The sequence below is a fragment of the Hippopotamus amphibius genome, chromosome 7 (assembly GCF_030028045.1).
Source record: "Hippopotamus amphibius kiboko isolate mHipAmp2 chromosome 7, mHipAmp2.hap2, whole genome shotgun sequence".
NCBI lineage: Eukaryota > Metazoa > Chordata > Mammalia > Artiodactyla > Hippopotamidae > Hippopotamus > Hippopotamus amphibius.
This window is the reverse complement of record NC_080192.1, coordinates 131116000-131138128: the sequence shown is the minus strand read 5'-3', so window position 1 is coordinate 131138128 and position 22129 is coordinate 131116000.

The following is a 22129-nucleotide window of genomic DNA, read 5'->3' as shown; positions in this document are numbered from 1 at the left end:
AACAGACACAGAACAATGGAACAAAATAAAGAGCCCAGAAATAAACTTATGCATGTACAGTCAACTAATATTTGATGAGGGAACCAAGAATACTCAGTGGAGAAAAGATAGTCTCTTCAACAAATGGTGCTGGGAAAACTGGATTTTCAAATGCAAAAGAAGAAAATTGGACCCCTATCTTACATCACTCAAAATATTAACTCAAAAGAAATTAAAAACTTAAATGTAAGACTGAAAACTGTAAAACTTGTGGAAGAAAATATAGGGGGAAAGCTCCTTGACATTGGCCTTGGCAATGATTTTTTTTGGCTGTGACACCAAAGCACAAGCAACAAAAGCAAAAATAAACAAATGCAACCACATCACACTAAAAATCTTCTGCACAACAAAACAAATAATCAACAAAATGAAAAGGCAACCTAGGAAATGGGAGAAAATATTTGCAACCCATGTATCTGATAAGGAGTTAATATCCAAAACTCATACAACTCAATAGGAAAAAAAAAGTAATACAATTTTACATTGGGCAATGGACCTGAATAAACATTTTTTCCAAAGAAGACATACAAATGGCCAACAGGGACATTAAAAGGTCCTCAACGTCACTAATCATCTGAGAAATGCAAAGCAAAACCACAGTGAAGTATCAATCACCTCACACCTGTTAAAATGACTATTCTCAAAAAGACGAGAGGTAACAAGCAGGGCAAGGATGTCGAGAAAAGGAAACCCTTATGCATTGTTGGCAGGAATATAAATTGCCACAACCACTACAGAAAACAGAATGAAAACTGCTCAAAAAATTTAAAATAGATCCATTGTATGATCTGGCAATTCCACTGCTGAGTATAGAGCTGAAGTAAATAAAGTCACTATCTCAAATAAATACCTGCACCGCGTGTTCACCGTAGCATTATACACAATAGCCAGGACATATAGACAACCTAAGTGCCCACTGATGTATGACTGAATAAAGAAAATGTAGTCTCTCTTTCTCTGTGTGTGTACAATTCAATATTATTCAATCATAAAAAAGTAGGAAATTCTACCATTTGCAACGACATGGATGGACCCTGAGGGCATCGAGATAAGTGAAATAAGTCAGACAAAGAAAGATAAATACTGGATGATCTCACTTGCATGTGGAATCTTAAAAAACCAAACTCATAAAAACAGAAAATAGCCTGGTGGTTGCCAGAGGCTGGGAGGTGGGGAAAATGGGAAAATATTGGTCAAAGGGTACAAATTTCCGTTTATAATATGAGTAAGTTCTAGGAATCTCACGTAAAGCATGATAACTATAGATAACAATAGTGTATTGTATACTTGAAAGTTGCTAAGAAAGTAGCAATGTTCTCACCATAAAAATACAAACAAACGAACAAAAACGGTTACTATGTGAAGTGATGGATGTGTTAATAAACCTTTTTGTGGTAATCATTTTGCAAAGTATGCACATATCAAATCATCACATTGTACACCTTAAACTTGCATTATGTTACATGTCAAATACATCTCAATAAAGCTAGGGGTAAAAACTGGTTAGAACGAAATCCTGGAGAACCTAGAATGAAAATATGAGAATTTATTGTATTTGGAAAACATGAAGTGCCTTTGCCTATTTAGATCTTAGGAAAAGGTATGACATTATCAATCTGTGTTAGAGTGGTCAGTCAGTAGAGATGAGAAAGGATTCACTAGGAGCAGTTCTGGAGTCAGGGAGTCTAGAGCCATAGCTCTAACAGAAGCAGTGGGGATGGGAAGGAGGGGACAGGTTAGGGGATATTTAGGAAGTGATGCCATAGGACTTGGTGACTCATTGGTTATAGGAAGTAAGAAAGGGGAGAGACTCAGATGAGCCTATGTACATGACAGCTATACCAGGTCACCATAACCGACATTCAATGTCATCATAATGGAAGAATACTGTAATGACATCTTGACAGACAGGTACCATCTATCATGGTGACACACAAGTATACCAATTATTATGTCAGGGACACAATGCTATAGTGACAGATAGGACATCTTTTGCATTGTCTTTAGAGACAACCTACTATGGCATGACCATGGCATACATTTATCGTGCCTTCATCACATAGAGATACAATGGATCAACATGAGAGAGAGAAATGGGCTGTTGTATGCAAACAACATCTTAGCAACTAGAAGACACATAAAAGTGGTGTGACAAACTTACTGTGCTATTGGTATAAGTGAGCTTGATAGCTTCCACTCTCGATGAGAGTGTACATAGTTATAAAGCTAATTGATGATTTTGAACGATGGAGAAATTTTGCATTTTGCTCAAACACTCCTTATAATAAATGCTGAGAACTCTTTACTCAGATTAGAAGTCCCTGTGATGATTGGTGTTACCATATCATCTGGTGCCACCTCTCCACAGAGGTAGCAGCCAGAAGGGAAACTAAGCTTCTCTAGAATGGACACCAAGCCAAGCGTTTTTCACTACTTTATTTACTCCTTTTGTTTTTTAGATATTATAGGGCATTTACTATGTCTCAAGCACCATTTTAAGTGCTTTTAAATTCTAACTTGCTCCTTATAACAATCCTATGAAGCAGGAATATTATTTCCATTTTACTGATGAAGAAAATGAGGCATGAAGAGGCCACTGAAGCTAGTGGGTGGTGAAACTGAGATTCAAACCCAAGCAGCTGGTCCAGGCTCTTTTTTTTTTTAATCCCAGGACCCAAGATCTTAACCTCTATGTGAGTGCTGCCTCTGCATCTGTTAGGATGCTTTTAGTTGTAAGTAATAGGACTCATCTCAAACTGGCTTAAACATTAAAAGGGATTTGTTGGCCCCCACAACTGAATTAGGTGTGGTTTCAGGCAAAATTTGATTCAAAGGCTCAAGGGATGTGATCAGAACCTGAGTTCTAACTCAAATTCTCAGCTGAAGTTTTTGGCCTTGGATCAATCCTCAGCAGGCTCTCCCTGAACGTTACCAGATGGCTACTTGCACTCCCTGGATGTGCTTCCAGGTTCTAATCCAGAGGAAGAGAGAGGTCCACATACCTGATATCTCATACAAAAGTCTTTGGGTTGCTCCTGATGACCTTTGGTAACCTGAATTAGGTCATGGAACCCTCACCAAATTAATCACTGTGACTAGCTGCTGGGAGGATGGTGTGGTGTCAATTGGGTTCACTGATCCAGTTAATCAGGGCCACAATTATAGCTGGAGATAGACGCAACCCCTTCTAAACTACACCCATCGAAGATTTCCTTTTGGAAGAAGAAATGAGGGGACTCAATCCTGAGGAGGAAACCAATAAGTGTCATTATACCATCTTATCCCCACCACCTAGATTAGCACGTAGCACAGAGTAAGTATTCAGGGAATGTTTGCTCTTTGGATGGGTGGGCTGGCTGGCTGGTTGGCTGGATGGATGATGGATAGATACACTGAAGGATGGAAAACTCATGATTAAGACAGAAAAGCTACACTGGTACATTTTCCAACCTTCACAAACTCCAAATTAGTTACCAGGAAGAGTTACATTGGATCATTGGACCAGAGGGTGGATGGGCTGACTGAGACATGTTTTTCTCCCAGATGTTACAACTTTGTCCAGTGTCTCTTCAGTGATTATGATTAGGCTACTGATTTAGGTGACCATTTTGAGTCTTGAACTTGAGATAGAAAGATTTGTTTACATCTCTTTGGGGTTCTTAGTGAGTCTAACTCTTCTGGGATTCATGGATTATAATAAAAGTCTCAACTGTCTCTACCCTTAAGCAACCCCCATCCTTGAGTACATCCTATGGGGAAATTATTGCATTCCCACCTCTACTTGAAAATCTCCTGGATCTGGTTTAAGTGTGTTTAAAATGATTCATTCTGGAACACTTGGCATGTCATTGAGGAAGGAAAACATACTGCTCACTAAAGGAAAATGTTGGATTTCCTCATTTCCAGAAAGGAATATGAAAGATCAGGACTCACTCCATCCTAGTCCCCTTAAAATGAATCAGCCCACCTGTGCAAATTGAGCCTAGAAATAACTAAAGTCCCTTCAGGTGTGGGCACTGAAGTGGCCCTGCTTCCTTGATATCCTTCTCCCACGCCTCAGCCCAACAAGGCAGTGCACCTTGACTCTCATGGTTTCCTTGGAGCTAACTGATGGATGACACATTTAGACTCAATTGTCAACTTTGGCTCCAACACCTCCATAAGAGGTGGCTTACCATATTGACACTTCCACTCCCACCCCAGGCCCAGCGGGACCTGAGGTCTGGTCTATGTTAATAGCTAGTCCCTGCCTCTTGTCAGGAGAGGCCAATTAGACGGGGAGAAAGATCCTTAGGACCATAGAAAGCCCTTGTAGATTGTACTGTCAAAGACCTAATAGTACCACTGAGAAAGAAAAGAGGCAAAAGGGAAAAGAACTGGCCCAGAGCCATGCTGGGATAAAAACCAAGACCAGAACTGAAGCCTCCCAATCCCCCAGAGCCAGGGTTTGTCACAGCACTACACTGGCTTTACAGACCTGGTTTTGCACAATAGCCATCACATTCCTCACACTGTATACTTCTGGAAGAACCACATGTGTCTGGGTATATATCTGTGTGTGTACACACACATACAGGAGAAAGGCATAATGAAAAGTCAAGACATGAGGACTTCCAAGGGACTTGTACGGGGGCACAGCACCCACATCCCATCAGCATCGCAATTTCCCACCCGCTCAGAGAGACCATTCACTGGAAGAACTGAAAATACGACAGCCCACTTTTGTGACAGGGACACAAAGCTATTCCTATTGAAAAAACTAAGAAATTCAAAGAGGGAGAGGGGTGGGGGAGGGATGTATTGGGAGTTTGGGATAAGCAGGTGCAAACTACTATATGTAGGAAGGATAAACAACAAGGTCGTACTGTATAGCACAGGGAATTATATTTAATACTCTATAATAAATCATAATGGAAAAGAATATGAAAAACAATATATATACACATATATATACAACTGAATCACTTTGCTGTACAGCAGAAATTAACACAACATTGTAAATTAACCATACTTCAAGAAAATAATTTTTTTAAGAAAATAAATTCACACTCAAAATTCAGATTCCTAAAGTCCTGTCCCCTCTTCCTGCAGACTGTGCCTCCTTGTCTCCCCAGCAGTACTCCAGTGGTCAGGCAAGGAAGGACCAGTGGGTAATGGCTAGGGAGATAAGGTGAAAATCTGCCATGCCCTTTTCTCCAGTGTCTCTGCACTTATGTAAAATCCATTTCATTAAATTTAAAGCCCAAGACACTTGTAACTATATTGAAAAATCAAAGTCACTTAGGAACCTAGAAAATGGAAATGGCTAGAATCTAGTTTGGAGAAAGGTACAAGGATGGAAAATGGTCTCCAAAGCTAAGGTGATTACCAGTTTTTCCTGGTTGCTCCAGGAACTGGAAATGGAGATGCAAATCTTTCTAGAGTCATCATAATTTCCAGAGGCCACCTGCCCACCATGAAGTGGGAAGAACAAGTGTCGAGGGCTAACTGGACAGGGACAACCAGCCACAGCTCCGTCTCAGGACGTGCTTCTCCCTGGACAAGGATTCACAGTGCCCTGCACGCAATTCCTTCCCTACGATTGACTGTAAGTTCCTCAAGACTAGGGATGGCTCTCTCTGCCCACCTCAGGCTCTGCAGAAGCTTTACCTAGTGTTCAGGACACATCGCTGACCTTACTTGCTCCATTCCCAGCCACACTTCCTCCTCCTTCCCATGAACCCAGGGATTTTGCTTGTGACACCTAAGTCCTGCTGGGATATAACTTTGCTGTGAGTATGTACATCTTATCTCGCCTTCCATCTAAACCCCTAAAAGGTAGACTACCCGTCCTTATTACCCGCTTACTTCCTACTGCAGCGCTAGCGCAAAGAACACCCAAGCAAATGAATGAACAAGTGAAGCTTTTGTCTAAATCGAGGCTCTACTTTATATGGGCAGCAGTCTTGTCAGAGCACCTCCGAGTATCTTTCATAAAGTAGTTATCCAGTGAACATCTGCCTATTGAAATGTTGGTTCAGCCCTTTCTTTGAGAAACTGACAAGAAGGATCAGTGAGCTCCCTTGCTCAGAGGCACATCGTCTGTCTGTGAGAATCCAGGGCAGGGCTGAGCAAAGCCAGTTAGAAGCTCCTTGTCTATAGGAGTTACAGTGTGTTTTTCCAAATGCAAGGAAGGGAAGCAGTAATGTCTGGTCAATTCTAAAGTAACATCAGGCAATTAAACTCAGGGGACCTAGTGTAAGGTCAGAAGTCAGCAAAGCCAAATTTCCAAACAACGTTGGAATACGTTTGAAGAAGCAATGCTTAAAATCTCCCAAGATGAAAAGAGCTGAAGAATGATGCTTTAGGAACTCAGATTTAACTCAGCAAGTGACAGTTCAGCAAGATGAGATGTGAGCTGGGCAGTGAGACAAGGGGATGAGCTCATCCTCGGGCCACCCACAATCTGACCCAACCTGCTACAGGCAAGCAAGGTGCAGGCTCAGACTGGCTTTTTAAAAGGTGGAGAAAAATGGATGTGATTCGGCTGACCCCAGGGTCCAGAGCAAAGGCTTACTTGGACATCTAATGGGGCTGGTTCAGGATAAGACATGGTTTTGAGATGAGGGGGAGGAAGCCGAAGAGGAAGGATAGAAATGCAATTTGTAAAATCTTTGTATTGTGATAAAAATCCAATACAGTTGGACTGAGTGAGGGCTTGAAATTCCATCAGTTCTATGAACCATCCCCAGAGTGCAGGGAAGGGTCTGGGTTTTACCATGTCAAAAAGTCAGCAATAAAAGAACTGTCCTGCAGTCCAGGCAGAACCAAGCTGACATTTCAGCCCAAGATGCATTCCTCTTAAGGGCCAGGATTTTAAAGAATGTGCTTTTCAGCCACTCCCAGGAGCTCACACAGGCAAAGCTGAGGCAGAAGGAGCCCTGTGCGCAGTGAGACGTGTTTTTCTCATTACCCTTAGATGCCTTTCAAGCCTTGCTCACCAACTCCTCCCTCCTGGCATTTTTCCCAGGCAGGGGTGGGGGCTAGGCTGGAGGGCTGTCGGGGGGCGGGGAACATACTTTGGAAGGAAGGTGAAAGGAAGTGTTTTTCAGGCCTAGCTATCCTGAGGACTCACTGAATATCATCTGGTCAGGTTTATGATGAGTATGTACGTTAAGGCGAGGGTGCTCTCCTGCGGCAGAAATCCACAGACCCACCCTCTGATGTGTAAAAACCTCGTCTGCATGTCGCTTACAGTGACCTGGCAAGCATGCGTGCATTCATTCATTCGTTTACCAAATTCATTTACCAAATAGTTCTCAAAAAATTTCTCTTTACCCAAATACACACAAAGGAAATAGTGTCAGTCCTAAAGCCACATCTCAAACAATTCCAGAGCAACCATTTGTGATGTTTTTCTGCTCATAGGCTGCAATGCTTTGCTAAACTCTGCTATAATCTCTTCCTGGAGTAAAAGAAGGGGATTGGGCACTTGGAAGACGGTGGATGACCAAGGCCATATTTTAGTGTTCTCAGCCAATCAATCAATACATAGAAACTGAACATTGCCTATGGGTCTACTAATCAGAATATATTTCTGGTTAAACTGGAAACATGGGTTTGGGATATGAGATTTACTTTACAGACAAGTTTATGGTATGTCCCAATGCAGAATACTGGTCATCAAAAAGCCAAAATCATTTCAAACCTTCTGGGCACAACAGAATCTTCAGAATCAGTTTATTGGTGAACATTTATTTTTACTGCTCAGTTAAAACTGAACTTTTGCATTATAACAATAGGGGTCCATTTTATCTTGAGCGTTACAATATTCAGCCACGGAGATGAAAAAAAATCTCCAGGTAATTTGACAATGATTTCTGCATAGATACCAAAATTACATACAAAAGTAAAGTCTAAGAAAGCATTGCAGCTAGCCAGAATGTCTTAGAAGCCCTTAATCTACTTAGCAGAAGTCCTCACTAAGGACAGTGTCCAAAGTGTATGCATTTTTCCAGTCTCTAAGTTATTTCATAAATATCATTTGTATTTCATAGAGTAACAGCAGCTGATATCAATGCAGTAAGTCTTTGCCACTCAAAGTTATATGGCTTTTGAGGCAGACACTATACATTTTTTTTTGACTTTGGTAAGTGAATTTTGGATACCAAAACACACAAACCATGCTAAAGAGCACATGCATTCACTCACATATAACAAAAAAATCAGTTCTTCATGAGAACTCGAAGAGCAGAAATTTTTAGTATTAGAAAGGATATCCAATGCCCCTTGTTTTCAGACAAGCCCTCACCCAAATCAGGCATCCGTTTTGTTTTCTAAAGTACTATGTGAAGATATTAAGAAGTATTATATGAGAAATTAATGTGTTAAGATATTAAAACGTCTTCTGCCACAGAAAGGTTCAGTAGCCAACTAACTCAGGAAAAATTGTGGATGAAACCAAACCATATAAGTTGGCATTTTGTCTGTTGTTTGTTTATTTGTTTTTACTACTGATCTTGAAGGAGCTTTTAAGACACAAATGCACACCATGAATTTCAAGGTGGGAATGGAGTATGAACAATTTCTAGATTTAATTAATGACAGAACCCTTTTTAAGGGATACCAGTCTTCTACAGGAAATACTTCTATAGAGGACAATTATCTCTGTCTTTGTCGTAAATATTTTAAGAATCATCTTGGCCCTGAGGAATTTTCTTTGACCCACCCATGGAAAGATGAACCCTCCTTTGTGCCCCCACTGTACTCTGAATAAAGTACACTGAGTCCCAAATACTCTTCTATCTTACATACATCTTATATATTTATATGCCAAATTACACATTATTCATCTGTGCCTAGTCCATGGTCACCATGCTAATCTTAGTAAAATCTTTGAATGAATGAATGAATGAATGAACATTACTATTAAAAAATAATCCAAGGCAAAAGACCTGTATGCAGAAAACTATAAGACACTGATGAAGGAAATCAAAGATGATACAAACAGATGGAGGGACATACCATGTTCTTGGACTGGAAGAATCAACATAGTGAAAATGACTATACTACCCAAAGCAATGTACAGATTCAACACAATCCCGATCAAATTACCAATGGCATTTTTCACAGAACTAGAACAAGAAATCTTACAATTTGTATGGAAATGCAAAAGACCCCAAATAGCCAAAGAAATCTTGAGAAGGAAAAATGGAGTTGGGGGAATTAGGCTTCCTGACTTCAAACTATACTACAAGTCCACAGTAATCAAGACAGTATGGTACTGGCACAAAAATAGAAAGGAAGATCAATGGAACAGAATAGAGAACCCAGAGGTAAACCCAAGCACATATGGGCAGCTTATCTTTGACAAAGGAGGCAAGAATATACAATGGAAAAAAGCCTCTTCAATAAGTGTGCTGGGAACATTGGACAGCAACATGCAAAAGAATAAAATTAGAACACTTCCTAACACCATACACAAAAAGAAACTCCAAATGGATTAAAGACCTACATGTAAGGCCAGACACTAGAAAACTCCTAGAGGAAAACATAGGCAGAACACTCTGTGACATCCATCAAAGCAAGATCCTTTTTGCCCCGCCTCCTAGAATAATGGAAATAAAATCAAGAATAAACACATGGGACTTCATGAAACTTAAAAGCTTTTCCACAGTGAAAGAAACCATAAACAAGACAAGAAGACAACCCTCAGAATGGGAGAAAATACTTGCCAACGAAGCAACGGACAAAGGATTTATCTCCAAAATATACAAGCAGCTCGTGCAGCTTAATACCAAAAAAGCAAATAACCCAATCCACAAATGGGTGGAAGACCTAAACAGACAGTTCTCCAAAGAAGACATACAGATGACCAACAAATACATGAAAAGATGCTCAACATCACTCATCATCAGAGAAATGCAAGTCAAAGCCACAATGAGGTATCACCTCACACTGGTCACAATGACCATCATCAAAAAACCTAGAAACAATAAATGTTGGAGAGGGTGAACTCTCCTGCACTGTTGGTGGGAATGTAAGTTAGTACAGCCATTATGGAAAACAGTTGGGAGGTTCCTTAAAAAACTACAAATAGAACTACCATATGACCCAGTAATCCCACTGCTGGGCATATACCCAGAGAAAACCATAATCCAAAAAGAAACATGTACCACAATGTTCATTGCAGCACTATTTACAATAGCCAGGACAAGGAAGCAACCTAAATGCCCATCAACAGACGAATGGATAAAGAAGATGTGACACATATATACAATGGAATATTACACAGCCATAAAAAGGAATGAAATGGAGCTATATGTAATGAGGTGGATAGACCTAGAGTCTGTCATACAGAGTGAAGTAAGCCAAAAAGAGAAAAACAAATACTGTATGCTGACTCATATATACAGAATCTAAAAAAAAAAAAAGGTACTGATAAACCCAGTGACAGGGCAAGAATAAGGATGCAGATGCAGAGAATGGACTTGAGAACACGGGGTTGGGGGGGGAGGGGGGTGAAGGGGAACCTGGGACAAAGTGAGAGAGTAGCACAGACATATGTACAGTACCAACTGTAAAATAGATAGCTAGTGGGAAGTTGCTGTATAACAAAGGGAGATCAACTCGATGATGGGTGATGCCTTAGAGGGCCAGGACAGGGAGAGTGGGAAGGAGTAGCGGAAGGGAGGGGATATGGGGGTATATGTATTAATACAGCTGATTCACTTTGGTGTACCTCAAAAGCTGGTAAAGAGTGTAAAGCAATTACATTCCAATAAAGAGCTTTAAAAAAAAAACCCACTTTACGGAAGTTTCAGGTGTGTCAGTGTCTCCATTTGGGTAACCTCGTCTGCTACATGGTCACACTGACCAATTCATTTGCCACATGAATTGTCATGTGACTCAGCAGCCGGTACACTTAGGTGCTCTGAACTAGTCTTTGCCGGGTTCTGTGCAGCCCAGTAAGCTTCCTCCTGGTGGTACCCCAAGCCTTCTGTGGACTGGCACCTCACCTCATGGTCCAACTTTCCACTGTTTCCTGTCACACAGCTTCCACCTCAGTCAAACAGCAAAACTCCATCATCTCTAAACCTGGCTGACCTAGTCTGTCCCATCCTCTGCATCCTCAGTCTTTTGACAAATGTTTAGCCAAAGTCTACTGAGGCCTGGGCATTGCCCTAGGCACTGAGTTACAAAGACGAATACATGTGGTTGCTGCTCTCAAAGGGGTCACAATAGATACATAAACAGCAACACGCTGTGACAGAGCCCAGTACAAGATACTATGATAGACAGAAAGGGTATTTGCTAAGGCTTCAGAAGCAGGAGCTAATGAAGCTGGCGCATTCCTTGAACTGCATATTACCGATGGGTGCAGTCACTGGTCCTCGAGGGTAAGAATCTACGTTCCACCCTCTCTTCTACTTCTCATTTCCACAGAATAAACTCACAGGGAGTAACCATGTACGATACGATATCAGGCATCCTCACTCATGCCTTGCATTAGATGCGTTGTATACCTGAGACCGTCCTACAAATAAAGGCTGAGATTAGGGAGGAAGGAAGTAGGAAGCAGCTTACCAGGCAGCCCTCATAGCTTTGGTGGCAGCATCTTACAATTACCGGGGAACGAGGTGGAGATTATGGCATTGTCAAAGCCCACACGTGAGCATCCTGGTCTGTTGTTCTGGTGGCAAGTTTACTCACTGCAAACCTTAGTCTTTCAGTCAACAAATCACTTAAGGACCATTTGAGAAAAAAATGAGTCCTGGGTTCTTACCTTCTGGTAAGATCAAGGGAGCACCAGCTCTAGAACTTGTAAATGGGTGTCAGGGTTAGGGAAGAGAACACCAGATCAGTCGTGCAGTTCTCCAGCATAGAAAAGCTCATCATCACTGCTCTCAATGTCAGGGAGGGAGGCATAGAGAACCACAGACAGCAGCAACCCTAAGTCAGAGAAACGTTCAGAAGAGCCTGTCTTGTGAAGACAGTTTAGGAACATTGCAGCCAGCGCATTCAGCTTATATTTTCATTTTACTATATGGACAAATGTCTACTTAAGCCTTAAAGAGCTCTTTCAGTGAGTATAAAATTACAATTCTAAGTTATAAAGCAATGTGGTCATAGTTTAATTGGCAGTACTTTTTTCCTCCGAGGTACATAAAATAATGGTGCATCTTAAAATCAATAGTGTCTTAGATGCTTTGAAATACAGAGGCTCCTTGTTTATCCAGTTAACCCACTGAATCCTAACTGTAATTAAGTTTTCTCTTTATGTATCGCTCCAGTTGAGTTGAAAGCTTCTCCAGTCCATTAGCTACCCACCTGAGCTCTGGAAAATATGTCAGTGTTCTTTGTGTTCTCTGGAAGAGAACAGCAAAATGTGAAAAACTTTAATATTTAATACTGGCCTGTTATCCTCATTTCTGGTTTCAGGAATTAGATGGGGATGACTTCATTGCTCTGCAGGCAACTGCATTGATGGAATGGGCCTCACTCTGTGCAACAGATGTGCTCCTGGAGAAGATGTGCTTAATTTAGATTTTTTTTAAATTCAATTGTGCTCCCACAGAAAAACAGTTTGCTTAAGACATCTTTCATACACATACAAACACACACACACACACACACACACACACACACACACACACACACAGTTTCACTTGAGAATCCTTTGAACAAGGATCACAAGACTAGTTAGGAGCAGAGTCCAGGTCTGCACGCCAAGTTTCCTGACCCTGGTGGCCACGCGCACCCTTTTGAATGATAATTATCTCTTTAGGTTTACAAACCCAGGAAAATGGAAAACTCTTTCCACATTACCTCTTAAACATGGGGCAACATGGTGTTACTAACAAGTATGTAATTCATATATCTACAAGCCTTTGCTATAGGCTTTTGTGTCAAAAAATAGGAAAGTTAAAAGCCAGTTGCTCAGCCTTGAGGAAGGGATTGCAATTGATGGGATTTTCAAAATGAGAAAATGGTCCAGGTCCAAGGAAATGGTGTTCAGTCACAATATCCTGAGTGTTCACTGAAGGGATATTCTCCTCCTGTCATTCTGAAAATCTTAATGGGTTTGAATTGATTCTCTGAGCCATGCCGCTGAAAAAAGAAGGGAAGCGTCATGCTTTCGTATTTCCAGTCATGCTTTCGGGGGCACCTTTTGGGGCACCAAAAGGCACCTCAGAACTTCAAGGTTCGAATGTGTTTTCATCAAGAAAAAGGAATCATTGGACAAGTCTTCCCAAGAATCTATCATGTTCCCTGAATTTCCCTGGGTCCCTCCCCCTGTCCTCATTCTCAGTTGACCATGGGGACGTGGGGTCAGCCCTAAGGATAGGGGAGAGCCACCTAAGCAGCTTTACGTTCCAAGGGGCCCAGGTTGTCGTTGCCATGGGACAAATGTGTCTGAGACCATCACACTGCAGTCTATACCATGGTGGGGAGATGGAGTCAGACTGGTGGAGAGATGTGCCCAGAGGCTGGCAGGGGTAATAGTGCCTCTAGTGCCCTCTGCAGAAGTGAAGACCTCCTTCCAGCAGCTTAGACTAGCACCTGGAGGTTATGGGAGCGATGTCACCATCACCCTGAGAACTTTCTGCACCTTGGTGGTTACCACCTGGGCACTCTCACTTTCCTACACAAGTTGCCATCATTCTGGAGGCCTCTGAGAGCCACTGGGTCTCTCTGTTCAATCCCGGTATGAACAAGAAACAAGGGATAGAGAAGCAGGTAGGGAAGGGTCCTGCTGTACAGGATGAGGCACTGCATCTCTGAGAACTTACAACAGCCCTGTGGGAGATACACAATGGTGTCATGACCTATTCTGAGTTGAAGCCAATGGGCCATCAGTTAAATTATGTACCTCAATACAAAACCGGAGGATGACACTCTTCTTGTACATCCTACCTACATCTCCAAGAGCCTCCCTTCCTTCCCCTATGCAGGTTTTTGTCTAAACAACTACAAGGATCTCAGTGCAGGGAGGAAAATATGCCTTAAAGGAGTGGAGAAATGCTAGTGACGTGGTGGGGTAGGGGCCATGTGTGTGGGGGTGGGGGGGGTGTGGAAAGCAGTGAGGCATTCTGCCAAGGATTGGAGACCATGAGCTCGAGTTCCCACCAATTAAAAAAGATGTCACCTTCCCATCTGCCCTGGAACAGGAGTTCAGCCCACACAGCTGAGCAGTGCTGCCCCAGCTCCACCTTCCCAAAAAGAAAGGGGAAAATACTAAGCACTAAGGTATCTAACCCCGACCCTCCCCCACCTTTCTGGACACAGCTGTCTAGGCCTCTCAAGTCCATGGCCTCTTTTCTCACCTCTGATGAACCCCAGAGAAGTGCATTGTTTAAGCTACTCAAGTTTCAGAATAGACTATCCCGGCTGAGAGCTCAGCTCTGGACTTGCCCTTGAACTACACAGATCTCTAAGCCAGAGACATCCCTTGTCAGTGCTGGCAGATAAGAAAGTATGGATCATCTCTCATATTTCTGATTTATAGGTTGCCCAGGGAGTGTCCCAAAGCTGGAAGGCTGAGTTCTATTAATTGGTTCGTTGGTCTGAGGCCAAACTATCAGGCAACGCTTCCTGCTAATATGTTGGATTCTCCAACAAAGAATTACTTATTCATGATGTTATTTAGACCTAAATACTATTCAAGTTTTTTCATTCCCTTACTTCCCCTAATAATCTAACATTGGAATTATACATCTGATTCCCAATTATAAGCTAAGACTTACCTCCAGGGTCCTGATATTGTCTTAGAAAATGCAGAGTTGAACCCAAAACAAAGCCAATAAAGAAGGCATCTAAAATTCCTCGGCACCAGCATGCAGTTTGAGTCTTATTTAAAACAGCTATTCATTTTAATGACTGTTCAAGTTTATTTTCATAAAAATGTGTTTTACATAAGCCCCAAAGTTTCTCATACAATTAATTCCCTTCACAAAGAAACTGTTTCAAACCCAAAATGGTCATGCTGGTCTCCATGACCATGAAGCTTGTTTCTTTCAAGTTGCAGTTGCCTTTTTAACATTGTAATTAAGCTTAGGGGGAAAAATCATAATGCAAACCAAATAAATCCTGCCCTTCATACAATTACGTATGGTATGTGGTGAGAAAAAAAATGATCTAGGTTTTGTTCATCTTGAAATACACTTGGCAGCCACTTCACTTATTAAGCTCCTTTCTCTTTCTGAGAACAAGAAAGTCATGAAGTCCAAGCTGAAAGGGCAGAATGCTGGCACCTCGGGAGGGGACATCCCGCAGGAGAGCCCGGCGCGCACAGGCTCAGAACGCTGCTATGATCTGGCTTCCTTGGGATCAGAAGTTTGTCTTTAAGTCTGTCTCTCTGGGTCTTGCTTTTCTGATTGTTTCTGCCCCAGGTAGAACCTAATTTTTACATGATGAGGCAAGGGCTCACAAACCCTCACGCTCCTACAGGACCCAGGGGCCTCACTGCACACCAGCCTACCTGTCCCAGTCTCCTCTTCTCTTCCCACCCCTTCCCCTCCCCAATCACATAGGACTTAGCCTGTGATCCTGTCCCAGGGGAACCTCACAGCTCTCTCTCCCCCAGGGGCGTGCATTCCACAGCCATGAGCTTCCTCTGCATGGACCTTGATCAGATCCCATCATGAGTAAGTGACTCCCTGGCTTCTTCTCTCCCTGTGTTCACAGGCCTTGGAGCACAGCCGGGGAGGCCACAGAATGGGGCAACCCCTCCGCTCTACCCACGCCTCCACCCTCACTCCCACGGCTGATGATCAGGACTTCTACCCTGGACTAGTCCAAAGCTCCGTGACATTCCTACTGTCCCCAAGCTCTGCGCCCTCCAAGCCAGAGAGCGACTGTTCTCAAATGCCCATTGAATCAGGTCACACCTCCTGCTTGGCAACTTTTTTTTTTTTTTTTGCTTTTTTTACATTTCATTTTATACGGGAGCATAGTTTATTAACAATGTTGTGTTAGTTTCAGGTGTACAGCAAAGTGATTCAGTTATACATATACATGTATCTATTCTCTTTCAAATTCTTTCCCATTTAGGTGATTACATGGTATTGAGCAGCACTCCCTGTGCTATACAGTAGATCCTTATTGGTTATCTATCTTAAATATCTACTCAGGAACTTTTGTCAAATTGTTGATCAAAGTGTGGACAGACCCTCACACTGACTTTGAGGCGTCTGGAGCCCACCTCTTCTTCAATGTTGGTTTTTCCAGCATCTTTCTTCCCAGATAGTATATAGGACACACTGGACTACTCGCTGATCCCTGCAAACATCCATCCTTTGATCACCTGCCCCTGTGCCTTTGTTGATGGCTATTCCTTCTACTTGGAAGGCCAAGGCACTATCTGTTTGTATCTTATGCTCTATTCAAGGCTTGGCTCAAATACCACCTCCTCCCCTTAACAGAAAGTTTCTTCTTCTCCACTTGAACCCCATAAAACCCTAGGGTAGCTCACTTAGAGCTCTTTGTTTCAACAATGAGCAACAAACACCCCAGACCCCATCACGCATGTCAGCTGTCTATGAGGATGCCTTAGTCAGCATCCAACCTGAATCCTCCTGGAGGGCTGAAGCCACAACCGATTAATCTTTCTATTGCTCCTGCCTGGGAAAGTGGCTTGCATTGAATAGGCATTAAATACATATTTCTTGACAGAATAACTGAATGAAACACTTCCCTAGAGTTTTATATTATAAACAAGAAGCTTAGAGAAGGAAGGAGAGAAGTAAATTTGCTTAATTTGTTCTGGATTCCGTTTGGCACTTCATCACATCAAAGTAGGTAGCAATGCTTTAAGTCTCAGATTAAATGTCACTTCCCACGTGAAGTGAGGCCTTCCCTTGTCCCTATACTGGGCTAGGTTCCTCTTGTGTGCATTGTCTCTCTCTCTCTCTCTCTCTCACACACACACACACACACACACACCCTCCTGTGGGTGGTGGTACAGAGCAGAGTAGATGGGTAGGAACTTCTTATCCACTGTCTTCCTCCATATGAGGTGTGCTCGCACTAGCATCACACTCCTGGCCTCTCTCTCTGCCCCTCACTCACTATACTGAGTTTATACTGATTTCTATAAAGGGAAAGGGAAGAGGAGCCTGAGCCCGGGGAACCCAGCCCTTCATCCTCCTCCTCCCGCTCGGAAACAAGTTCCCTGCAGGAAGCACATCGCCTGCCCACTGCTCCTCCCACAGTGGATTTTACGCAGATGATTTACCCTGGCCCAGGCTGCCTCTGGCTGGTGGCCAAGCTGGACAAACTCTGTAATTTGGTGTCAGGCAGCCCACATGCCTGAAGAGATGAGCTATATTCTCCAATAGCAGCTTCCCCATGGATTTCAGCGCTATTTTGATTTCCCAGCTGCCTTAACCTTTCATCTTACTTCTTAGTTGGCCCAGGAATTGGGTGAGAAAGAGGAGAGCTATTCATTGGACCCCCATCTTATAACAATGACTTTAATTTAATCATCAGTGGTTCACTCTGGACCTTCAGCTCTGTGAGGATCACCTCTTCCTTTTCAGTGCATCCCCGCTACCTGCTGTGTGTTGAATGCCAAACCCTAATACAGGTTAGTTTAAAGAAGTAATTAATTTTAATGTTACGGAGAAAAATTAGGAGAAGAAAAGAATGAAAAGGGGAGGGACTTCCCTGGTGGTGCAGTGGCCACTGCAGGGGACACGGGTTTGATCCTGGGTCTGGGAAGATCCCATATGCCACAGAGCAACTAAGCCCATGCGCCACAACTACTGAGCCTGTGCTCTAGAGCCCGCAAGCCACAACTGCTGGGCCCATATGCCACAACTACTAAAGCCCATGTGCTCCACAAGAGAAGCCACCACAATGATAAGCCTGCGCACTGCAACAAAGAGTAGCCCCCACTCGCCACAACTAGAGAAAGCCTGCGTGCAGCAATGAAGACCCAACACAGCCAGAAAAAAAATAAATTAAATTAAAAAAAAAATTTTCTTAAAGAATGAAAGGGGGAAAAAGGGGAAAGAAGAAAGAGGAAAGGGAAGAGGTTTTACAAGAAAGAGATTAGAGAGGAAGAGAAGGAAGAAATAAGAGCATTGATGAAAGAGGAAGAACAGAAGAAAAGGAGAGGGGGGGAGTTGAGAAGGGAAAATAGGGAGAAAAAATAAAGCACCAAGGCTCTCACACCGTAGCCAGAATGCCCACTGGGAGTCAGAGCTTGACCTTGGCTGACTCCTTACTCCTCACCCATCTTCCACCCCCATCAGGGGGCTTCCGGTCCCCCTCTCCTCCCTATTTCCAGCTGCAGCTGCTTCACCTGAGAAGTGAACATTCACTTGCTTGCCTCTCTATCCAAGGGGCTGCTGGGAGAAGGAATAGGGTGGGTACAGGTGCCAGTGCCTCTGATGGGGGAAGCCTCACCAGAGAGAGGGGTTTTAAGCAGTGAGAAGCTGTCTCCAGGACACCCCAACCCGGCAGAGGTCAGGTCCCACCCAGGAAGCACACAGAGTGGCCTCCTCGGCTCCCCCCACCACCCCAGGCCGCCCTATTTTCTTCCCTCCTGCCCCCCCCCTTGCTGTTCAATTCTCATTATCCTTCTGCTAATCGAGTAGAGCTGGGCACTTGATCAAAACTATTGGTTCTGTAACTCATGCAGACGCATCACAAGCTGAGACATTTATGATTGTCCCAGGGTATATATCTCTGTGATAGATCTCCTCCGTGAGCTCTCTGGCTGCCCCTGGAGTCGAGACACATCTCACTGCAGAGGATGAGAAAAGGGCTGTGATGGGGCTTCCTTTGGCACTCCTAAGCCATGCTCCCATCGCTGGGGGGAAGGGGCATGGGTCCTTTTCGGAACATAAATGGGTAAATCGAGGTCAAGTATTTTGTGTTTATCTGATCTATAGATGTACTAGTATCACTAGACAGCACTCACAACTGAATACTCCCTGGGACTTTGTCACCATAGAGATTTTTAAAAGAAATTCAGCTTTTTTTTAAACATTTATTTATTTGGTTGCGCTGGGTCTTAGTTGCTGTGTGTGGGATCTTTAGTTGCGACATGCGGGATCTTTAGTTGCAGCACGTAGGATCTAGTTCCCTGACCAGGGATCAAACCCCGGCCCCCTGCACTGGGAACATGGAGTCTTAACCACTGGACCATCAGGGAAGTTCCGAAATTCAGCTTTATTGATAAGAAACATGCCATCCTGTTTATACCCAAGTCACATCCTCTACAAAATGGCCTTTCAATATTTACACATGCAAAGTACACTGACAAGGAGGATTGCCATCGTGGTTGTTTTTATTGCTGCTGCTATTTTAAAATCTTACGTTTTCCTCTCCGAGCTTCAGGTGACTTAAACGATACCCTGTATTAGTCTGCTAGGGCTGCCATAGCAAGGTCCCACAGCCTGGGTGACTTAAACAATAGAAATTTATCTTCTCACAGCGATGAAGTCTAAATGTCTGAGATTAAGGCATCAGCGGGTTTGGTTTCTTCCGAGGCCTCTCTCCGTGGCAGGTAGATGGTCAGTTTCTCCCTGTGAATTCGCCTGGTCGTCCCTTTATGCTATGTGTGTCTCTTCTTGTAAGGACACCAGTCACACTGGATTAGGGCCCACCCTGATGGCCTCATTGTAATTTAACTGCCTCTTTAAATTCTCCGTCTCCAAGTACAGTCACACTCTGAGGTTCAGGGGGTTAGGACTTGAACACATGAATTTCGAGGGACACAATTCAGCCCATAACACCCCCTGTTCCAGATTCTCTCCTCAAGTCAGACCAGAGTAACCGGGACAGAAAAATAAGGACCCAGCTTCCGTCTGTCCCAAGAATGTGGAAATTGCTCACATTTATCTCAGGAGCACCCCAACTCCACAGCCACAGCCCTTTAGGGCAACAGAATTGGAACCAACTGTCCACCCAATTATGAGGCTGCCCAGTTCCGAGATACTGAAAAGGGCTAAACGGCCACCTCCAGCGACGCTAGCTCAGCTGTCTGGGATGTGAGGCAATGTGTTAGATCTTCATGCTCCCAAAAGCAAAAGTAAACTCTGGAGGAAATGGCTGTAGAACCTCAGCCTCGCCAGTTAACTTCCCTGAACCTCGGTCTCTTCAGCTGTACACGGAGGAAAGCATTGGATCGACTTCATTTAACCGTATGAGGATTAAGTGAGAATATCTGTGTTCCTCCTAACACAGTGCCTGGCACACAGGGAGTGCTCCAAACACACTGGTCGGAGTGGCAGTGGAGGCAGCGGTGGGAACCAGGGGTCGGATGTTGTCAGCTTTCCCACTTACACAGCCTTCCTGTCCACGCCGCACGATGCCTCCCGCCTCTTCTCCACCCATCACTCCAGGGCCAGCCCCAGCCCCACTTTCTCCCAGATGGTTTTCCAGAACTCTCTGGCACACAGAGTCTCTCCACCTCAGGGCTCCAGCAGCTCAGGCCAGCAAGGCTCTTGTGCTGCGACTCTGTGCTCCTCTTCACTCCCGTGGAATCCGCCCCCCACCTCGGCGTCAAGCCCCCACAGCTTCACCTCTCTGTATTCTCCTTGCAGTTGTCCCTCCAACACGCCCTGCATTTTCAGCCCTCTGTGTCTTCGCCCACATGATGCCTCCCAGGGCATCTCTGACCACAGTGCAGCCCACTTTGTAAGACTTCCTTGATGCACTATACAGGAAAAGAGCTCTTTGGTTTCCATGCACGCACAGTAACAAACACGTGACCCTTTGTAATCATTGCCTCCACCCACTGAACCACTGCCGTGTGCCTGGCGCTGTGCCGGGGGCTTCCCTCGTGTTGGTTCCTGTCCTCACACCATGGTAAGTGCAACAACCCCTATTCTGCAAGTAAGGAAACCCAAGCTCCAGGTGAACTGACTTGCCCTGGGTCACATGAGAGTTAAGAAAGGAGGTTGTGACAATCTAAGTCTGCCTGGCTCCAAGGACAGCCCTTGTGCTACGACACTAGTGATTCTCAAATGAAGAGAATGGAGACATAAGTTGTGTGGGGTCACGTGATGGAATACTACCCAGCAATAAAAAACAGTAAACCAGTGCCACATGTACCAACATGCACTATAAGCAAAGTAGCCAGACACAGATCACAACTGCACGACTCTTGTTTATATGAAGTTCAAGAGCAAGCAAAGCTAATCTACACCAATGGAAATTAGAGAAGTGGTGACTTCTGAGTGAGTAGGGTGGGGAGATTGACTTGGAAGGGGCCTGAGGGAGCTTCTTGGAGTGCTGAAAACACTCTACATCTATCTGGGTGGTATTCATACCAATGCATATGTATGTAAAAATTCATACACTATACTATATATGCATGTTATACCTCTAAATTTCTTTTGAAAAACATCTCAGGGAGGACATGTGTAGTTTTTAAAATATATTCAATATTATAATTTTATATTTGGAAACCAAAAAAAAAAAAAAAACCTACTCTATTACTTTTGAAACACAAACTTTAAAGGAATTTTCAAGCTTTATATGTTTCTCCACAGGAGACATATGTTGAAAAGGCTGAGACACACTGCACTGCACTGTTCACATTCTGCCTCAGTTCCCTGCGTGCCTCTGGTTCCCGCACTAGACTCAGGGCATCTTCGAGGGAAGGTACCATCTTGGTACGTGGAAAACAAACAGCACAGGGCCTGCTCGGGGACGCAGGAGGGGGTTAGTAAGAGATTGTCCCCCTAATGGCCAGAATGGGTCCCCAAAATTGGCTGGCTGGCCATCCCTGCCTTCTAGAACCCACAACCTGCTGAAGCATCTGAGCATTCAGGTCCCAGACTGCTCTTCCCCATCCCAGCCATCATTTAGCCACATTTTGCAATTCAGAAAAAAAGAGAAGAAAACAAGCATTGTGGATAGCCTTGCTGTCCACCAAGGGGTGGCTGCTCGGCAGGCCTGGCAGGGCGCCGAGCTGCTGAGGGTCTGACTCCACCCCACTAATCATATAAAATTTCCCCAGCCAATGCCACTGGCCCCTGTGGGCAGTCTGCTCTGCACGCAGACTCCGGGCACAGAGGAGCTGCTGGAAGTTGCTCTAGGAGGCAACGGCCTTTGCTGTTCTTAGAACAAAGCCTTTAATTTGTGTGGCAAGAAG